The sequence below is a fragment of the Gossypium hirsutum genome, chromosome A07 (assembly GCF_007990345.1).
Source record: "Gossypium hirsutum isolate 1008001.06 chromosome A07, Gossypium_hirsutum_v2.1, whole genome shotgun sequence".
NCBI classification, from domain to species: domain Eukaryota; kingdom Viridiplantae; phylum Streptophyta; class Magnoliopsida; order Malvales; family Malvaceae; genus Gossypium; species Gossypium hirsutum.
In genome coordinates this window covers 59,404,371-59,425,540 of record NC_053430.1, presented here as the reverse complement: position 1 = coordinate 59,425,540, position 21,170 = coordinate 59,404,371, and positions in this window count along the sequence as shown.

Genomic DNA, 21,170 nt, shown 5'->3' with positions numbered 1-21,170 from the left:
TCGAATTGTGGCTTCATTCACATAGCAATATCTCATAATCACATGGCATTGCAACATTTTCATCATAACAGCAAAACATCATGAACATGTTATATCATCAAAATAATCAAATAATATCAAATTATTCACACATATATACTTACAACTCGTGTAATATCGAAGCATTAGCATTCAAATACAATACTGCATTATTAAAATCACATGAACTTACCTCGGGTTCGAGTACGACTTTATATTCTGATTTAGTCCATAATCTCATTCATTTCTAATCTATGCCCGATTCTCATTTTCTTTGATCTATAATACCACATTTAGCTTACTAATTAGTCACATTATTCATATGGGTCCAAAAATCATACTTTTAAAATTTGCATTTTGACCCTTAACTTTCACATATTTGCACTTTTTCCCTAAGATCGTAAAATGATTTTTATCCAATTTCCTTGCATTTTAAGCCTAGCTAAATCATTTTCATAACTGTAGCAGCCCCTAATTTCCACTAAATCACATTTTTATGACAAATTTTGTAACTTTTACAAAACGGTCCTTTTTGACAATTTCATCGAAAATCACTTAGTAAAAGTCATTTATTACACATCGAGCATTCATATTCTACCATTAAACATCAAAACACATGCATGTTATCCATGACTAAATTTTGAACACAAACCCTAGCTCAAAATATGGCTAGAAATGAGTAGATCTTGTTACGAGGATTTCAAAAACGTAAAAATCATTAAAAACGGGGATAGAATAGACTTACAATCGAGCTTGGAAGCTTGAAAAACCCTAGCTATGTCTTCTCCATGCAAGTTTCAACCGTGGGGTAGAACATGGACGAAAATTGGCTTTTAATTTTGTTTTTAATTTATTTTAATTATTAGATTACCAAAATGACCCTAACTTAAAAATATTCTATTTCACCCATTTCATGTCCATTTTTGTCCAAAAAATTATCCAATGGTCTAATTACCATTTAAGGGCCTTCAATTTAAAATCTCATAACAATTAGACACCTATAACATGTAGAACTCAACTTTTGCACTTTTTACAATTTAGTCCTTTTGACCAAATTGGGTGCCCAAACGTCAAAATTTTTGAACGAAATTTTCACGAAATCATCCCATGAAATTGTAGACCATAAAAATATAATAAAAAAATTTTATTGTGTTAGATTTGTGGTGCCGAACCACTGTTACGACTAAGCCCTAATTCGGGATGTTACAATTCTCCCCCCTTTAGGGATTTTTGTCCCCGAAAATCTTACAAAAAGAGTGTAAACTCCACTATGTCATAATCATTGTTGAAGAACCTTTACTCAGGCTATGTCTAATACTCAACTTTTTAATTTCTCATACTAAAGTCATGAACAATTCTGTGTTCTACGACAAATCAATCGAATCTTGACTTCTATCAGAGAACTCATGTACACAAGGGTCGAACCCATACCATCATAAAATATGTATATACACATCATACTTTAATTCTCTCGGATTCAAGTGGCTTAGCCAGCCCGATCATCATGGCCTTAAGTTCTCTATCATTTTATACAGCCCGACAGTTTACTAGTTCGACCTCTAGTCATTATTAAAATTCAGAGCCTCAATTAGCTTTTTCAATAATTCATGATATAAATCCCGGATCTCAATCCGATTAACAAAAACTAGCATTTTAATAAATTCAAAAATCTCAAAGATACTTAATCTCATATGTCTGATGAGCAAAAATTCAGTACTTATCGACATGATTTGCAGATTCATCAATTACTTAACAACAAGTCATATGACATCTTTCTCTTTCAAAGATAGGAATAATTCTAACATGAAATCTATAGTAATCTTATTCCTAGAGATCATACCATAACTATCTTATCATCCTTTAACAATTCAAGTTAGCTACACTATCTCAACTTTAGTGCCTTGCCCGCTTCCTGATCAAATAATACACCATCCTGTTTAGAACATAATCCTCAAATAACCTAGCAGTGAAGGAATGAATACTTACTGAAAACTAATGAAAGGCTGAAAACAAAAATAGTTCTATAGGAAGATGATAATTCGACACTAGAAGAAAGAGTATAGGGAGTCCAAGAATTCAACATATAGGGAGTCCAGAATTCAGCTAAAAGGGAGTGAAAATAATTCGGCTAAACAACGAGTGAGGGAGAAAAGGGAAAGGTAAACTGCAATGGCAGTTTGGCAAAAACCAAGTCAGAGAAGAAAAGTGGAAAAACTAGCACAAAACCTCAGCAACATTTGGCCCTTCAGAAAGAAAAGATAACAATCATGCCAAAGAAACAAGCGGTGCAAAGATGAGTAGAAAAGAAGAGATCGGTAGCAACGGGAGACAAAATTCAATAAAAACAATCTATGAAAATGAAGAGTTGGAGAGGGGAACAGTCGGCAGAAAAACAAAACAAAATGGATACAAAAACCACTCAAAACCGAACTCTTGAGGAACTAGAGTTCATGTAACATCCCGAAATAGGGCCTAAAAGGAATAGTGGTTGCGAAACCACGAATTTGAGGTCAAAAAATTTTATTCCGATTAAGTTTAAGGTTTATTCATTGATTGAATAATTGTGTGAAAACTTCATGAAGAAATTTTATGTATAAGTGCCTAATTTGATAATTAGGACTAAATTGTAAAATTAACAAAATGTGTGTTCTGGATAATAAAGGGGATTTAATTGAAATGGCTTCTTAAAGTGGAGGTCCTTATTTAGAATTAGACCATTATATTTAAGTTTGGACAAAAATGGGCAAGAATAGGACAGATTTGAAAGAAAAACCTTTAAGGGCATTTTGATTATTTAGTAATTAAAAGAATTAAAAGGGAAAATAAAGCCAAAATTGGTCCATATTCTCTATGGAGGCGAAATATAGCATGGAGGAAGCCAAGGTTAGGGTTTCCAAGCTTTCCAAGCTCAATAGTAAGTTCGTTCTAGCCTCGTTTTTAATGTTCTTTACATTTTTAGAGTCCCGGTAACTAGATTTAGCTTATTCTAGCAATAATTCATGCTAGGGTTCATATTTGGAAAAAATACCCATAGGTTAAATGTGTTTATTTTGATATTTTATGGTAGAATATGAAGCTTGAAATTATGGCCGTGTGTACAAGTCAGAGAGTTACACGGGGTCGAACACGACTTGCAACACAGGCGTGTCCCTAGGTCACACAGGAGTGTCCCTCGGACCACATGGGCATGTGAGCCCTGTAACTTAGAAAATTTTAGAAATGTCGCGAAAAATTTTTAAAGTTTCTGATTAAGTCCCGATTCATTTCTAATGCTCATTTTGGGCCTCAAGGTCCCATTTAAGGGACGACATGAATAATCTCAATTAATTAATAGTAATTTACATGAATTATTTGAAAAATGTTTTGAAAGTTTTGGTAATGCTTTGTAACCCTGTTCTTGTGACGGATACGGGTTAAGGGGTGTTACACCAATAGTTAGGAACTGGGACTCAAACTTTTTAGTCAACAAGAACAAATTTATTCGGGTGAATAGTAGACTGAGGGATGGGTTTGCATTCCTGACCGCCTATAAACGAGATATTGTTTATAGTAAAATATAACACCAAAAATATAAGAGATTAAAATGGTGGCGTCCACAAGTGCATGGGTCAAATTGTAATATAGTTTTTACATCAAAATACTAGGAAGTATTCTGAGGATCGTACCCAATGGAGGATGGAATAAATTATGAAAACCTTTTTACAATAATAAGTCTAAGTAGTAGTAGTTAATCCCTATATTACGATAAAAAATAAAATAGAGACTTGAAAGAAAATTAAATAACTAAAATAATATAAACAAGAAAAATATAAAAACGAACTAAATCAATAAACCAATTAGGAAGATTAACTCACTTCAGGGCTAGTAATTAACTTTGGATTAGGGTTTTAGGTTGGATTAGCTATCGATTAACCAATTACTACTTCACAGCCTCTAATTAACTAATCAATTGATTGATACTTGCTTATCTCCCGACCTTATTTTGTCCACCAAGATAAATTATGATTTACTCAGTTTGACTTATCTCCTGACCCCATCTAGCCTACGATAACATCCTAAGGTTGCCAATCCTAGTGGTTTAAGAACACGTAATTCATACCAACTAATCCCTCTTGAGAAACCCTAAATCCTTCATTAATCACATCCCTATCCACTCGTTAATCTTCTTTAAGGGATTTAGCCATTCATGTATTAATAATCTCAATTGAATAAATCATGTGAAGAACACGATCAATTCGGAAGAGAAAAGAGATTTGAATAATCGTGGATTGAAATTAAATGAGGAATGAAGTAGCAAATCAATTGATTGGAATAAAGAAATAAATTGAATGAAAAAGAAAATAAATTGGATACTTGAATAATATAAATAAACTCTTGGATCAAAAATGATTCTAAGAGGAAAAACAAGCTATTGAAAAGTTGAAAGAAAATTAATCTACTCCTACTCCTAAACTACTAGGGTCTTTGATTGCGTCTAGGACAAATTAGTTACATCAAACCCCTAATGACTCATTTATAGAAGTGTTGGTAGCCCAAATTAGGTCTTCAGCATGTCCTAGGTCATTGTATAATGTTAATTGCACAAATAAAAAAAACAAGAAATACTTGGGTAGGAAGTTCATCTAAATCGCGCCATACCATGGGTATGGCGTGACAGGACATGCAATTCCTACCTTAGTCGTTCTTTTTGTGCTTTGATGTCCCTGGAAGCTTGTGCATCACTCGTCCCTTGCTTTCACGTCAATTGGGCCTTTATATCATTATCCTACACACTCAAATCAACATATTAGCACAACCTAAGGCTCATGCCGGCCTATTGGGTCACGAAACTTATATAATGTGTTAAAAACACTTATTTTATTAATATTTAATCCTAAGTCCTAATTACCAAAAATATAATATTAAATCCTAAACAAGCTCTTTAAGTGCGAAATTGACCCGAATTGACGACTACATTTGATGGCAAGTCAAATACCCCCACACTTAAGTCATTCCTTATCCTCAAGCAAACTAAACAAAATAATAATTGAAAATAACTCAAACTGGAAATAGTAAATAAACATGCAAAGAAAAGAAAATGTACTCAAGCTAGCTAGATACATGAGATTGGATCAAAGCATTGACACTAGGAAGATTTGCTCAAATATATAATTCTAGCTAGAAATTTAAACAATTCAAAGTTATTTACACCTAAACATATTAGTTCAATGAATTAAAAAGTAAACACGTTAAATAAAATTAAATATATATCTCCATCAAATTATATATTGTACTTATTTTTACAGAGTTTAGTCAATTTGAATATCTTTTTCCTACTCAATTTATTTTTACCATGCTTTGAACTCTAATGTAGTAATATTTCCCTATATAATCCCTTACATTTTTTTTATGCCAATATGATTGAAATTTTTCTCCGACACTTTTTGTAAGGGTTATACTAGTCATACTACATTGTTTTAGTAACCATGACTTTAACCAATATTTTCTTTTTAATTTGAACATCCCATACTTCTATAAATATAATTACATATTCGTATCTACCTTTATATCTTGGTTTAATATTTTTTTCTATTTACAATATAATAAATTAAACTAATTGTCTAAATATAAAAAACCTAAATTATTCAATTTCAGGCTAAATTTACAATTTAAACAAACTGTAACATCCCTGATTAGGGTCTAGTCAGAATAGTAGTTTTGATATGCCTAAGATGTCCAATTTGACTTTGGGGACTAAATTGAATAAGTTGCAAAACTTGTGTTCTAGAAGATTTAAGCATGAAACTGCATTGGATTATTAATTAGAGGTCCTTAAATAGCAATTAGACCAGGGTCTAAAATTTTGGATAAAAATGGGCATGAATAGGAAAAATTTGAAAGAAATGCCTTAAGGGCATTTTTGTCTTTTGGTAAATAAAAGAATAAAAAGGGAAAAAGAAAGCAAAATTTGTCCATCTTCTCCAAGTGCTAGCTGAAATTCCAAGAGTCAACATAGCTAGGTTTTTTCATCTTTTCAAGCTTGATTGTAAGTGCTCCCAAGTCCCGTTTTTAATGTTCTATACTTTTTTGAAGTAGTCATCAACTGATATAGCTATTTCTACCATTATTTTCAGTGAGGGTTCGTGCAGGAAATTTGACCCATGCGTATCATGGTTTTATTTTGATGTTTAATGGAGGGATATGAATTTTTGAGGTGTGATAAACATCATTTGCTAAGTGATTTTTTGTGAAAACACTTAAAAAGGACTTATTTGTAAAAGGTGTATCTAACGCCCCAATTTTTGGGAATTCTGTGTATGCTGGCAAAATTTAAAATTTCTGTGCTCTATCTGCTTGGCGTAGGTTTAATTATGTTAGTGGGCCCCTAGAAGGCCCAAGCTTCAGTTAAAACCTGATATTTTTAATTAATTTTAATTCCATAGGAAAGAAGGGGTTCTGGTTAACTGGGCTTTTAAGTATTAATTGGGTAAAATAAAACACAAAGAAGTAGGTGGCAAAGTGGATGTGACGCCACTAGGAAGGCTATAAAAGTGGCGTGTGGAAGCTAGGGAGAACCAAGGTTCAAGTCACAATAAGAGCATATTAAGGGAATTATTTTTTATGAGTAGGAATGGTAAGTAATGGAATTCAGGTAAAAGTCTGTCAGGAGGTGTTTGAGCTGCTCAGAAGATTGAGTAAGGAGAGGATAAGGGAGAAGATTTAGGAGGTGATTAGGGAGAGTAGTATTGGCCGAATGGTGGACTCTTGAGGAGCAAGAGTTGGCCAGCCAAGGGTTTCTTTAGTGGGGAAAATTTCGGCTAGGTCAAATGCCAAGTACAAATTCGGCAATTGGGGTAAGTTGTACTGTTTTGTAACCATCCTTCCTCCTCTTCTCTTCTTTTCTTTTTCTCTCCATCTAGTTTCTCCTCTTCTTTTCTCCATAGCTGAATCCTTCTACCACTCTACTCTACACCACTTTCTTACTATTATTTTTAAGCCTTTCAGCCGAATATCACAAAAGCTGAAATCCCGAAAGTGCATATTGTCTTTGCCGAATTCTCCTAGTAAAAGCTTACTGATTTTTCTTCATCCTTTTTGATCAATTCTTTCTTTTTCTAAATCCTAAACCTCTATCAACAAAGCCACTACAAAACCCCCATCTTTTCTCCACTGTTATAAAAAAATCAAAAACGCATAGCCATAGGGACATAGCCAAAGTTTACGGTCACTAAAGGCTCGACTTTTGTGATCACTTGAGGGGTTAGAACTACATCAGAATCAAGTAGGAGTTAATTGGAATCATTGGCTGAATGAACCAGTGGTAAGTTTTTGAGCCTAATCTTTATTTTAGGTTTTAAAAAAAGTCGAAACCCGTAAAGGTTAGGGAGACTGTCAATTTGGGCTTGAAGCTCTAAGGGTTGTGATAACTATTTTATTTTTGATGCTAGTGTGATCTAGAGGCAACTGGTCAAAGGCTTGGACAAGTGGAACGACTGGATGTAGACATAATTGCTAATTTCGGCAAAGGTAGGATCGCTAGTGCCTAAGGTGCTATTGGCCGATTATGGTAAGGGGTTAATACGTAGTTCATTTTCGATAGCTAGATTAACGTGTTAGTAATCCAATTGTAGGTAGTTCATGTGTGGATCTCATTAGCATATCGTAGCAAACAGGTGTGTAACCAACACCCTCTTATAGACTAGATCGGCAAAAGCCGAAAAGCTGAAATGCCGAAAAGCTGATATTTTGAGAACTTGCGAGTGTGCGAATGCTCGTGAGATTAATAGTGTGATGTATATGGTAAATTAAAGTGATAAGACTGTAGAGTGCACGATTTTTTGCATTTCAATGTTTTGGGCTTATTGGGCCAAAATCGGGATAATGGGCCAGCAAGCTCAATTCGGTAAGAAAATGCGGTAAGTGTTTTTTATCGTACGTAAATGACTATGTTATGCATGAAAACCTTAAGAATAGTTAAATTACTTGAATACCCCTAGTTATGGAAAATTACTGTTATACCCCTAGGTGCAAAATTACTATTATACCCCTAGGGTTACTTTTGACTGAAAAGCATGATGATCTGATTCTGTATGATGTATGTCATGATTGTATACCTGTTGCATGGGGACATGGGTTATATTATGGAGGAAGCGTCCTGGTGGCTATGCCACAATTATCTAATCTGGTGGCTCTGCCACATATATCTGTTTTGGTGGCTCTGCTACGATTATCTGTATCTAGTGACTCTGTCACATTATCTGTTCTGGCAGCCATGCTGCATATTTCTGTGGCATGTAGCGGTTGGGTGGGTCGAGTAGTCTCCCCACATGGTGAAAGGTTGGTATAGGGGTGCATATGGTTGGATATGGGTTGGGTTTTGCATAAACATGTAATATCTGTTCTGATCTGTTATGGGCCTATGGGCTTTATTCTGAATTCTGTTCTAGTCTAAGGCCAGTTTATTCTATTTTCTGTGGTTTGAATCGATATAGGCTATGGTTGGGTTAGTTTACACACTGAGTTTCCCCAAACTCACCCCTTTATTTTCATCCACGCAGGTAATCTGCAACCATAGTGGGCTTGGAGTTGTGAGGGATTTGGAGTGGCCACACATTTTGCAAATTCGATTTTTCTTCTGGTGATCTGTACATCCTTTTATTTACGCTTAAGTTTTTAGGTTTTTAAATGTAATAAGGTCGCTTAATTTTTCTTGATGGTTTTAATATGTTTTGTTAAGATAGGTATTACATATATTTAACTGTTGAAATTGGATAGATCTAGGGCGCGTTTTCAAGAACAGTAATTGATTTCAAAATAACACGACAACAAGTAAAGCTTCCGCAATGAAAATATTTTCCAAAATTAATCACTTTTCCCAAAAAGGACTTAATCAAATTGGTTTCCTGAAAATGTACATGACGTTGAGGTGTGGCAATGGCGATGTGCATGTCTAGGATTGGATCCAAAGGGAGCTTGGTACTTAAGCAGTCCGATGGACTTACCTCATCTTTTTCAAGTTTCCTACCTGGTGCACAGCTTCCATTCACTTTAACTTATAATGAAATTATTTTTTTAAAAAACTAAGTAAGTTTTTATAGATCAACAATATAAAATGTTTTGAACGCTTCGATCTGGCACGTCGGACCCGGCCATAACGTCTAGGCCGGGTTTGGGGTGTTACAGTGTAAAAATGAGTTGTAGAAATGTGAAATAAAGGAAAATATGGGCTGATATGAGATAGAATATGATTTGGCTAGGCTTGGGTAACCATGAAATTGCATGCATTTCATTTTACGAGCCTAAGGACTAAAGTGAAAATAAGTGAAAAGTTAGGGATAAAAAGGTAATTTTACCAAAATATGTGTTATGGGTCGATATGAATATTGTATGTATTGAACAAGTTAAATTTGGCATTATAGATTAAGAAAAAAGTGATTCGGGTCTTCATCGGGGGAAGAGCAAAGTTTATGAGGATTAAGCTCGTTTCTATCATTTTGTACCGAGGTAAGTTCATTTGCAAATAATGCAACATATACCATTCTTTAAATGTGTGATATTGCATGTATAGTAAGTATATATAACTAAAGAGATGTTGTACCAATATTTAAACGCTTACATTGTTATCATTAATGATGCCTTAATTATTCCATGAGTTTGTGATTGGTGCTATGAGTAAGGAAATCGGCACTACGAGCAAGCTCAACGGAAATGTGGTATCGAAGAAATCCAATTTTAAACCTTAAGAATAGTTGACGATACAACTGACATGTCACTAGGAATTATGTGACCTGAACTCATTGAGTTGTGGTCTGAGTTCACGATATATGTGGCATCCAAACTCATTGAGTTGTGGTCTGAGTTCGTGATATATATGACACATGTTTTTGTGTCTTGGTACTAGTCTCATATATTCTATTGATGGCAATGTAGTCTTGCATGTGTTGCAAATACTTGACAGCTGGTATGAGCAGTCCTGTGAGTAGCTCGAAAGCGAGCAACATGTGATCTGAGATATGAAGTAGCATTGGCTACATATAAGGCACTTAGGTGCAAGCTTAAATGTATCTAATAGTATTCCAAGTGTTCATTGGGTAATTCTAAAAAAACTTCAATGAGTAACCTTGATGAATACATCAAAGACGAGAAAGTAAGTTATTATGTGCAAGTGGGCATAGGTATGTACATTGAACTCATGTGAATGACATGAAGTATAATGAGCTCGGGATAAGATTATATATATATGAAGAATAAGTTTAAGAGAATTGGTAAAATGCAAGATTATGTTAATTATGTCATATGTATGATTAATAGATGTTTAAGTCGCATTTCATTTGGATGTGAACTTACTAAGCTTTAAAGCTTACCCCATTCCTTTCCTTTTCTTATAGTTTCACCAAGCTAGGTCGAGGATCGGAAGACGTCAGAGATACGATCACACTATCAATTGAACATTTGGGTATAGTTAGTTTTATTATTTTGGATATGGCATGTATAGGGACTTGGTCTTTTTGTTATGTGTCATATTGATTAGCCAAATATGTTGGCTCCTGATGCTATTATAATTATTTTGTATATGGCAATGAGAGGTGGATCATATTGATTATTTTGGGTTGTAACCCTATTTATCGATACATGCATGCAAATGTGCTTATGCCTTAATGTGGTTATAGTTCCTTAAGGTTAATGAGTGAGATGGATGGCATGTATGTTTTGTGTATAGAATATGATTAATAAGTATGAAATAAATGTAGTGCAAAGGTATAAGCTAAAAATAGGTAAACAAAGATGATAGACAAATATGTAATTGGTGTGGGATGCCATAAGAAAGCATGATAGTTTGAATAGGTGGTATGTTGACATTATCAAGTCATAAGTTAACCGTGAATGTGAATGCTTGAGTGATCAAATGTGCCATGTTGCATGTTATGAAATGGATTTGAGCATATGAATGTTTAAGGGTGGCAAATGGCTTGGAAAATAGCCTAGAAATTGTACAAATGGTTAGACACATGGGCATGTATCTAAGCCGTGTGCGACACACGGTCTGCCTCATAGGCTTGTGATCCGGCCTTGTGTCCCCTGCACCTTAATTATGCAAAACAGAATGCCCAGTAGTAAACAAACAGGCAGACACGATTGTCTGTCTCAGCCGTGTGAAGCACACGGCCTTAAGACATGGGCGTGCGCCCTGGCCATGTGAAGTCTGCACTTAATTTTTGGAATTTAATTTGCCACACGGTCTAAGCACATGGGCATGTGACCTTATTTTGTTGATGACGTCATAGTTAAAGAGTTACACGGGCTGAGGACACAGGCGTGTCCCGAGCCACACGGGGGTGTGTGACCACAAGGACGTGTGACTCTCAAAAGAAGAAAATTTTGTAAATTATCCCGAGGTCCTAAAACTCCTCGGATTAGTCCTGAACCACTTTTGATATATATGTTGGGCCTTGTAGGCCCTTATAAGGGACAATTTGCATGTTATTGAAATTTTTTAAATTTGAATAAAATTTTATGGCCCGATTTTATATGCTTGTTTACATTTTAGTCTGGTAACACCTCGAACCCTGTCCCGACATCGGATACGGGTAAGGGGTGTTACATTAAGTGGTATCAGAGCTATAGTTTAGCCTGTTCTCGGACTAACAAAGCATGTGCATGAGTCTAGCTATACATGCCATACATATATTATGATAGTGTGATGACTCCTGACGTTTTAAAAATGTGTTTTCAAATAGTAAATGGATCCTGATAGAGTAGTGGCGAATGATGTTGAAAGTAATGTGCCTGCTCCCGTTGAAGGAGCAGTGCCGTCTGATAGTAGAACCACGACTGTTAGTAGAAGAGAATGAGGTAGAGAAACCTTTCTTCACATAATGGATGCCTAGTACACGAAGTTCGTTCGAACGAATCCGAACGCTCAACCTTGTCCACCCCCACCAAATCCCTAACCCGTACCTCAAGTGCCTCTAGGCATAGATTTTATAAGATTTCATAAAACCTTAGCTGATGGAATTCAAAAGCAAGGAGCTGAGGAATTTAGGGCCAATGCCGATGATGATCCCGAAAGGGTAAAAATTTGGCTAGAGAATTCCATTTGGGTATTCAATGAGCTGTCCTGCACACTTGATGATTGTCTGAAGTGTGCTATTTCATTGTTGAGGGATATGGCGTATCATTGGTGGAAGACGCTGATTTCGTTGGTTCCGAGAGAAAATGTCACATGGGAATTCTTTCAAGAGGAGTTCCGAAAGAAATACATCAGTGAGCGATTTATCGATCAAAAGCCTAAAGAATTTCTTGATTTGAAGCAAGGCTGCATGTCCGTCATTGAGTATGAAAGAGAGTTTGTCAGACTCAAAAAATTTGCTCAAAAATGTGTATCCTCCGAGGCTAAAATGTGTAGAAGGTTTGAAGACGGGCTTAATGAAGACATAAGAGTGTTAGTAGGTATTCTTAAGCTGAAGGAATTTGTTGTGCTCATTGGTCGGGCTTGTAAAGCTGAGGAAGTAACCAAGGAAAGGATAAGAGTCGAAGCTGAGGCTAGAGATATAAGGAAGAGACCGATGAGCAAGTCACTTCCGTTTAAGGTAATGCGCCTGTTCCCGTTGAAGGAGCAGTGCCGTCTGATAGTAGACCCATGACTATTAGTAGAGGAGAATGAGGTAGAGAAACCATTCTTCACATAATGGATGCCTAGTACACGGAGTTCGTTCGAACGAATCTGAACGCTCAACCTCGTCCACCCCCACCAAATCCCTAACTCGTACCTCAAGTGCCTCAAGGCATAGATTTTATGAGATTTCATAAAACCCTTTGATAGAATTCAAAAGCAAGGAGCCGAGTAATTTAGGGCCAATGCTGATGATGATCTCGAAAGGGCAAAATTTTGACTAGAGAATTCCATTCGGGTATTCGATGAGCTATCCTACATACCTGATGAATGTCTGAAATGTGCTATTTCATTGTTGAGGGATGCGGCGTATCATTGGTGGAAGACGTTGATTTCGTTGGTTCCGAGAGAAAAGGTCACATGGGAACTCTTTCAAGAGGAGTTCCGAAAGAAATACATCAGCGAGCGATTTATCGATCAAAAGCGTAAGAAATTTCTTGATTTGAAACAAGGCCGCATGTCCGTCACTAAGTATGAAAGAGAGTTTGTCAGACTCAAAAAATATGCTTAAAAATGTGTATCCTCCAAGGCTAAAATGTGTAGAAGGTTTGAAGAAGGGCTTAATGAAGACATAAGAGTGTTAGTAGGTATTCTTAAGCAGAAGGAATTTGTTGTGCTCGTTGGTCGGGCTTGTAAAGCTGACGAAGTAACCAAGGAAAGGATAAGAGTTGAAGCTAAGGCGAGAGATATAAGGAAGAGACGGATGAGCAATTCACTTCCGTTGAAGGTAATGCGCCTGCTCCCGTTGAAGGAGCAGTGCCGTCTGATAGTAGACCCACGACTATTAGTAGAGGAGAATGAGGTAGAGAAACCTTTCTTCAAATAATGGATGCCTAGTACACGGAGTTCGTTCGAACGAATCCGAATGCTCAACCTCCTCCACCCCTACCAAATCCCTAACGCCTACCTCAAGTGCCTCAAGGCATAGATTTTATGAGATTTCATAAAACCCTAGTTGATAGAATTCAAAAGCAAGGAGCTGAGGAATTTAGGGCCAATACCGATAATGATCCCGAAAGGGCAAAATTTTGGTTAGAGAATTGCATTTGGGTATTCGATGAGCTGTCCTACACACTTGATGAATGTATGAAGTGTGCTATTTCATTGTTGAGGGATGTGGCGTATCATTGGTGGAAGACACTGATTTTGTTGGTTTCGAGAGAAAAGGTCACATGGGAATTCTTTCAAGAGGAGTTTCGAAAGAAATACATCAGTGAGCAATTTATCGATCAAAAGCGCAAGAAATTTTTTGTTTGAAACAAGGCCGCATGCCCGTCACTGAGTATGAAAGAGAGTATGTCAGACTCAGAAAATATGCTCGAAAATGTGTATCCTCTGAGGCTAAAATGTGTAGAAGGTTTGAAGATGGGCTTAATGAAGACATAAGAGTGTTAGTAGGTATTCTTAAGCTGAAGCAATTTGTTGTGCTCGTTGGTTCGGGCTTGTAAAGCTAACGAACTAACCAAGGAAAGAAAAGGAGCCAAAGCTGAGGCTAGAGATATAAGGAAGAGACTGATGAGCAAGTCACTTCCATATCAGTCTAAGAAATCCAGAGATACGTATTCTAGTTCTCATGTGTAGGCTGGGCATTCGTACAGAAACTGTAAGAAGCAAAATTCGGGTTTTAGATCCCAAGCTACCTCTGTGGCTAGTGTGGGTAATGATAGAGCTCTCAAACTCGAGTGCCAACAGTGTGGTAGAGGTCATTTTGGTAAGTGTAAGGTGTGCGATGGATCTTGTTTCCAATGTGGTTCTCAAGACCACTATATCAAAGACTGTCCTGAGATGGTTGAGAAAGAAAAATTTTAGAGTACAGGGTTGGGTAGTACGGCTACAAAGGGGAGACCTTCGAGAAACACTAGTAATGGGGCTAGTAGTAAAAATGCAACAAGGGATACGGCAGTGAAATCCGAAGCTAGAGCTCTGGCTAGGGCCTATGTCATACGTGTGCGAGAGGATGCATCTTCTCCTAACGTGATTACGGGTACTTTTTCTTTCTATGACACTTCTATTATTGCCTTGATTGACCCTAGTTCTACTTATTCATATGTGTGCATGAAATTGGTATCTGGCATGAATATGCCTGTTGAGTCTATGAAATTTATGATTAAAGTGTCATACCCGTTAGGCAAGCATGTTTTAGTTGATAAGGTATGTAAGAAATGTCCTTTGATGATTAGAGATCATTATTTTTTGGCTAACTTGATGTTATTGCCGTTCGATAAATTTGATGTTATATTGGGCATGGATTGGTTGACACTTCATGATGCTAAAGTAAATTGTAGACAAAAGGTTATTGAATTGAAATGTGAAAATGGTGAAATTCTCCGAGTTGAATCAGATGAGTCAGATAGGTTGGTAGTTGTGATTTCTTCGATGTCTGCATAGAAATGTATGAGAAAAGAATGTGAGGCTTATTTGGCTTATGTATTGAATACAAAAGAGTCTGAGTTAAAAATTGAATCAGTACCTGTTGTATATGAGTATCCGGATGTGTTCCTAGAAGAGCTACCTAGATTACCTCCTATTAAGGAAGTTGAGTTTGGCATTAAGTTAGTCCCTAGTATAGCACCTATCTCGATTGCTCCATATAGAATGGGCTTGACTGAATTGAAATAACTGAAGGAAAAGTTTGAAGAATTGACCGACAAGGGTTTCCTGAAACTGAGCTTTTCGCCATGGGGTGTTCTCGAATTATTCGTGAAAAAGAAAAATGGATCAATGAGTTATGTACAGATTACCAACAGCTTAATAAGGTAACAATTAAGAATAAGTATCCTTTGTCAAGGATTGACGACTTGTTTGACCAGTTGAAAGGAGCGACATGGTTCTCTAAAATAGACTTGAGGTTTGGTTACAACCAGTTAAGGGTGAAAGACTTAGATGTGCCGAAAACTGCTTTTCAGATAAGGTATGGTCATTACGAATTTCTTGTCATGCCTTTTGGTTTAACAAATTCTCTTGCTGCATTTATGGACTTGATGAACGGTATCTTTCAACCGTATTTGGATAAATTTGTGGTTGTTTTTATTGATGACATACTGATATATTCTCGCGATGAATCTGAGCATGCTGAACACTTGATAACTGTTTTGAAAACTTTGAGAGACAAGCAGTTGTATGCTAAGTTTTACCAAAAGCGAGTTTTGGCTTCGAGAAGTTGGATTCTTGGGCCACATTGTTTCGAGTGATGGTATTAAGGTTGACCTGAGTAAGATTTCAACTATTATTGAATGGAAACTGCTGAAGAATGTAACTGAGGTTAGAAGCTTTCTAGGCTTGGTTGGTTATTACAGATGGTTTGTTAAAGGATTCTCCATGATTGCTACTCTGATGACGAGGTTGTTACAAAAAGATGTCAAGTTTGAATGGACAGAAAAGTGCCAATAGATTTTTGAGAAATTAAAGGCATTGTTAACTGAGGCTCCTGTTTTGGTACAACTTGAGTCAAGAAAAGAATTTGTGATTTATAGTGATGCTTTCTTAAATGGTTGGGGATGTGTACTTATGCAAGAGGTTAAATTCGCAGCTTACGCTTCAAGACAGTTGAAGCCTCACAAGAGGAACTATCCGACACATGACTTAGAGTTGGCCGCCATAGTGTTTGCTTTGAAGATTTGGAAACATTATTTATTTGGTGTGAAATGCCATGTCTATACCGATCACAAAAGTCTTAAGTACTTGATGATCAAAAGGATTTGTCCTTGCAGCAATGAAGATGGTTAGAACTGTTAAAAGATTATGAGTTTGTGATTGATTACCATCAGGGAAAGGTGAATATAGTCACCGATGCTTTGAGTAGGAAGTCGTTGTTTGCCTTGAGGGCTATGAATACACGACTGACTTGGTCTGATAATGGTTCGATTCTAGCTGAGCTGAGAGCTAGGCCGACTTTTCTTCAACAGATTTGTGATGCTTAGAAAGTTGATAAAGAGTTGCAAGCTAATAGAATTCAATGTGGGTCCAACAGTTAATCAAATTTTTTGAGTGACTCCGATGGTTGTTTGAGATTTCATGGTAGGATTTGTGTTCTGAAGAACACTGAGTTGATTCAAAATATTCTACATGAGGCACACAACGGTTGTTTGTCATTTTAACCAGGCAGTACAAAAATGTATAATGACTTGAAGAAAATGTATTGCTGGAATGGTATGAAAAGAGATATCTCAGAGTTTGTATCAAAATGCTTAGTTTGTCAGCTAGTTAAAGCTGAACACCAAGTACCTTCAGGTTTACTTCAGACTATCATGGTTCCCAAGAGGAAATGGGACCGGATTACTATGGATTTTGTGACAGGGTTGCCTTTAACTCCAAGAAAGAAAGATGCCATATGGGTTATTATCGATAGATTGACTAAATCGGCTCATTTTATTCTAGTGTGTACCAATTTCTCACTTAGTAAGTTAGCAGAATTGTACATTGGTGAAATTATTAGACCTCATGCAATACCTATATCAATTGTATTGGATAGAGATCCGAGATTCACATCATAATTTTGCAAAAAGATACAAGAAGCTTTGGTACAATGCTGAATTTTAGCACTGCTTTTCATCTATAGGAAAATGGTCAGTCTAAGCGAGTAATTCAGATCTTGAAGACATGCTCTGATGCTGTGTATTGGAATTCCAAGGTAGTTGGGAAAAGTACTTACCGTTGGTGGAGTTTGCATATAACGACGGTTATCAGTCGAGTTTGAAAATAGTGCCTCATGAGGCCCTGTACAGACGTAAGTGCCGAACACCTCTGTATTGGACCGAGCTAAAAGAAAGTCAGATCCCTGGAGTTGATCTAGTCAAAGAAACTAAAGAGAAGGTGAAGGTTATTCATGATTGTTTGAAATCCCTTCGGATAGACAGAAATCCTACACAGATTTAAAATAGAAAGAAATTGAGTATCAAGTCAGAGGTAAAGTATTTTTGAAAGTGTCTCCATGGAAAAATGTTTTAGGATTTGGCAAGAAAGGTAAGTTGAGTCCTCATTTTATAGGGCCGTATGAGATCACCAAGAGAATAGGGCCGGTTGCTTATCGGTTGGCCTTACCATCAGGGTTGGAAAAGATTCATGATGTGTTCCATGTGTCTATGTTGCACCGATACTGATCTAATCCTTTGCACGTGGTTTCACCGACAGAGGTCGAGATTCGACCGGATATGACTTATGGTGAGGAACCGATTAAGATTTTGGCTCGAGAAGTTAAATAGTTGAGAAAAAGAAGTATAGTCCTTTTGAAAGTGTTATAGCAAAGACGTGGAGTTGAAGAGGCTACTTAGGAGCTCAAGGAGGCCATGAGGAAACAATACCCAAACCTTTTCATCGGTAAGATTTTTGGGGATAAAAATCCCTAAAAGGGGGAGAGTTATAACATCCTAGATTAGGGTCTAGTCAGAACAGTGGTTATGAGACCATAGATCTAAAATAGAAATAATTATTTTATGATTATTGATAATCCATGACATGATTGCATGTTTGTGTGAAATTTTCATGAAAAAATTCTTTGCCTAAGATATCCAATTTGACTTTAGGGACTAAATTGTTAGCAAAACTTGTGTTCTAGAAGCTTTAAGCATGAAATTGCATTGGATTATTAATTAGAGGTCCTTAAATAGCAATTAGACCAAGTTCTAAAATTTTGGATAAAAATGGGCATGAATAGGAAAATTTTGAAAGAAAGGCCTTAAGGGCATTTTTATCTTTTGGTAAATAAAAGAATAAAACAGAAAAAAGAAAGCAAAATTTGTCCATCTTCTCCAAGTTCTAGCTGAAATTCCAAGAGTCACCATAGCTAGGGTTTGGTCATCTTTTCAAGCTTGATTGTAAGTTCTCCCAAGTCTCGTTTTTAATGTTCTTTACATTTTTGAAGTTGTCATCAACCGATCTAGCTATTTATACCATTATTTCAGTTAGGGTTCATGCAGGAAATTTGACCCATGTGTATCATGGTTGTATTTTGATGTTTAATGATGTTTAATGGAGGGATATGAATGTTTGAGGTGCGATAAACATCTTTTGCTAAGTGATTTTTTTTGAAAACACCTAAAAAGGACTTGTTTGTAAAAGGTGTAAAAATGAGTAGTAGAAATGTGAAATAAATGAAAATATAGGCTGATATGAGATAGAATATGATTTAGGTAGGCTTGGCTAACCACGAAATTGCATGCATTTCATTTTACGAGCCTAGGGACCAAAGTGTAAATAAGTGAAAAGTTAGGGGTAAAAAGGTAATTTTACCAAAATATGTGTTATGGGTTGATATGAATAATATATGAATTGAACAAGTTAAATTTGGCATTATAGATCAATAAAAACGTGATTCGGGTCTTGATCGGGGGAAAAACAAAGTTTACGAGGATTAAGCTCGTTTATATCATTTTGTACCGAGGTAAGTTCATTTGCAAATAATGCAACATATACCATTCTTTAAATGTGTGTTATTGCAGGTATGGTAAGTATATATAACTAATGAGATGTTGTACCAATGTTTAAATGCTTACATTGTTATCATGAATGATGTCTTAATTATTCCACGAGTATGTGATTGGTGCTATGAGTAATGAAATCGACACTACGAGCAAGCTCAATGAAAATGTTGTATCAGAGAAATCCCATTTGAACCATAGGAATATTTTAATATACAAGTGAAATGTCACTAGGAATTATGTGATCTGAATTGATTGAGTTGTGGTCTGAGTTCATGTATATGTGGCATCTGAGCTCATTGAGTTGTGGTCTGAGTTTTTGATATATATGACACATATTTTGGTGTTTGGTTATTGGTCTTGTATATTCTATTGATGGCGAGGTAGTCCTGCATGTGTTGCAAATACTTGATAGCCTGTATGAGCAATCCCATGAGTATCTCAAAAGCAAGCAACATGTGATCTGAGATATGAAGTAGCATTGGCTACATATAAGGCACTTAGGTGCAAGCTTCCGATGTATCTGATAGTATTCCGAGCGTTCAATGGGTAATTCTAAAGGAAGTTCAACGAGTAACCTTGATGAATACGTCAAAGATGAGAAAGTAAGTTAAGATGTGCAAGTAGGCATAGGTATGTACATCAAACACATGTGAATGACATGAAGTATTATGAGCCCGGGGTAAGAATATGTATATATATAAAGAATAAGTTTAAGAGAATTGGTAAAATGCAAAATTATGTTCACTATGTCATATGTATGATTAATACATGTTTAAGTTGCATTTCATTTGCATGTGAACTTACTAAGCTTTAAAGCTTACCCCCTTCATTTCTTTTTCTTATAGTTTTGTCGAGCTAGTTCAGGGTATAGTTTGTTAGTTTCAATTGAATATTTGGGTATAGTTAGTTTCATCATTTTGGATATGGCATGTATAGGGACATGGTCTTTTTGTTATGTGTCATATTGATTAGCCAAATCTATTGGCTCATGATGTTATTATGATTATTTTGTATATAGCCAAGAGAGGTGGTGTAATAGCCTAATTTTCAGTGGTGTCAAAAACAGTGATTCGAGATCACTAAATCCGATGAGTGAGTTGAAAATTTAATAAATTAATACCTATGAGTCAAGTGTGATTATATAAGTATTTTTTAGTGAATTTTGTGATTTAAAAGAATTAATTAGGTAAATCGGGTTGAAAATAAGGTATCGAGACCTTGGATTCATAAACCGAGCCATAAATATTTTTATAAATATTTATGGAGTGTTATTAAGTTAGTATTATATTTTCATTAGAAAATTTTAACATTTGGCTAGTCAATTAATTAAAAAAGACTAAATTGAAAATAGTGCAAAATTTGGTAAAGTGATTAAATAGCTTATGTGACTAATAAGGAGGGATTTAAAAGGCAATTAGACCCAATTATATGGGCTAGACGGTTTGGGCAAGAAAATCAACAAAAAGACAATGAGAAAAAAAGGGCAAAATTGGAAATTTTGTAAATTAAACATATAAAATAAAGACAAAATTGAAAAATCTAAAGATATCATCATTTTTCTTCAGCAAAAAAGCCATGGGAGGTCTAGAAGTTGCTGGTTTTTCATATTTTGACATATGTGAGTTCAATTTTTCCTTTTTCTTAGTAATTTTTATGTTTTTGTGACTTTTACAATTAGGTCCAACTATCTAATTCATTAGTTTTTGATTTTATGGTTGACTTTAAAAGTTACCATGAATAATTGCTGTATGATTATGGTGAATTATTATGGAATTGAAGCTCTTATTTTATTAGATTATGATTTTATTAAGTAATTTTGATAGAAATTGATTTTAGGTCCTAATTGTGAAAAAGTTGTGAATTAAGGTTTGGTACTGAAATTCTGATTTTCAAAGGTTGTGTAGTAGCTTAGAATGAATAAATAAATTATTAATTGAGAAAAATTAGCTCAATTGATGGGTTAATTGAGCAGGGACTAAATTGTAAAAACTATAAAATTTGGGGAAAAGTGTAATTTCAAGAATTAAAGGGTATAAACTGTAAATTAGAGTAAATTTGAAATGAATGCTAATAAATTAGTG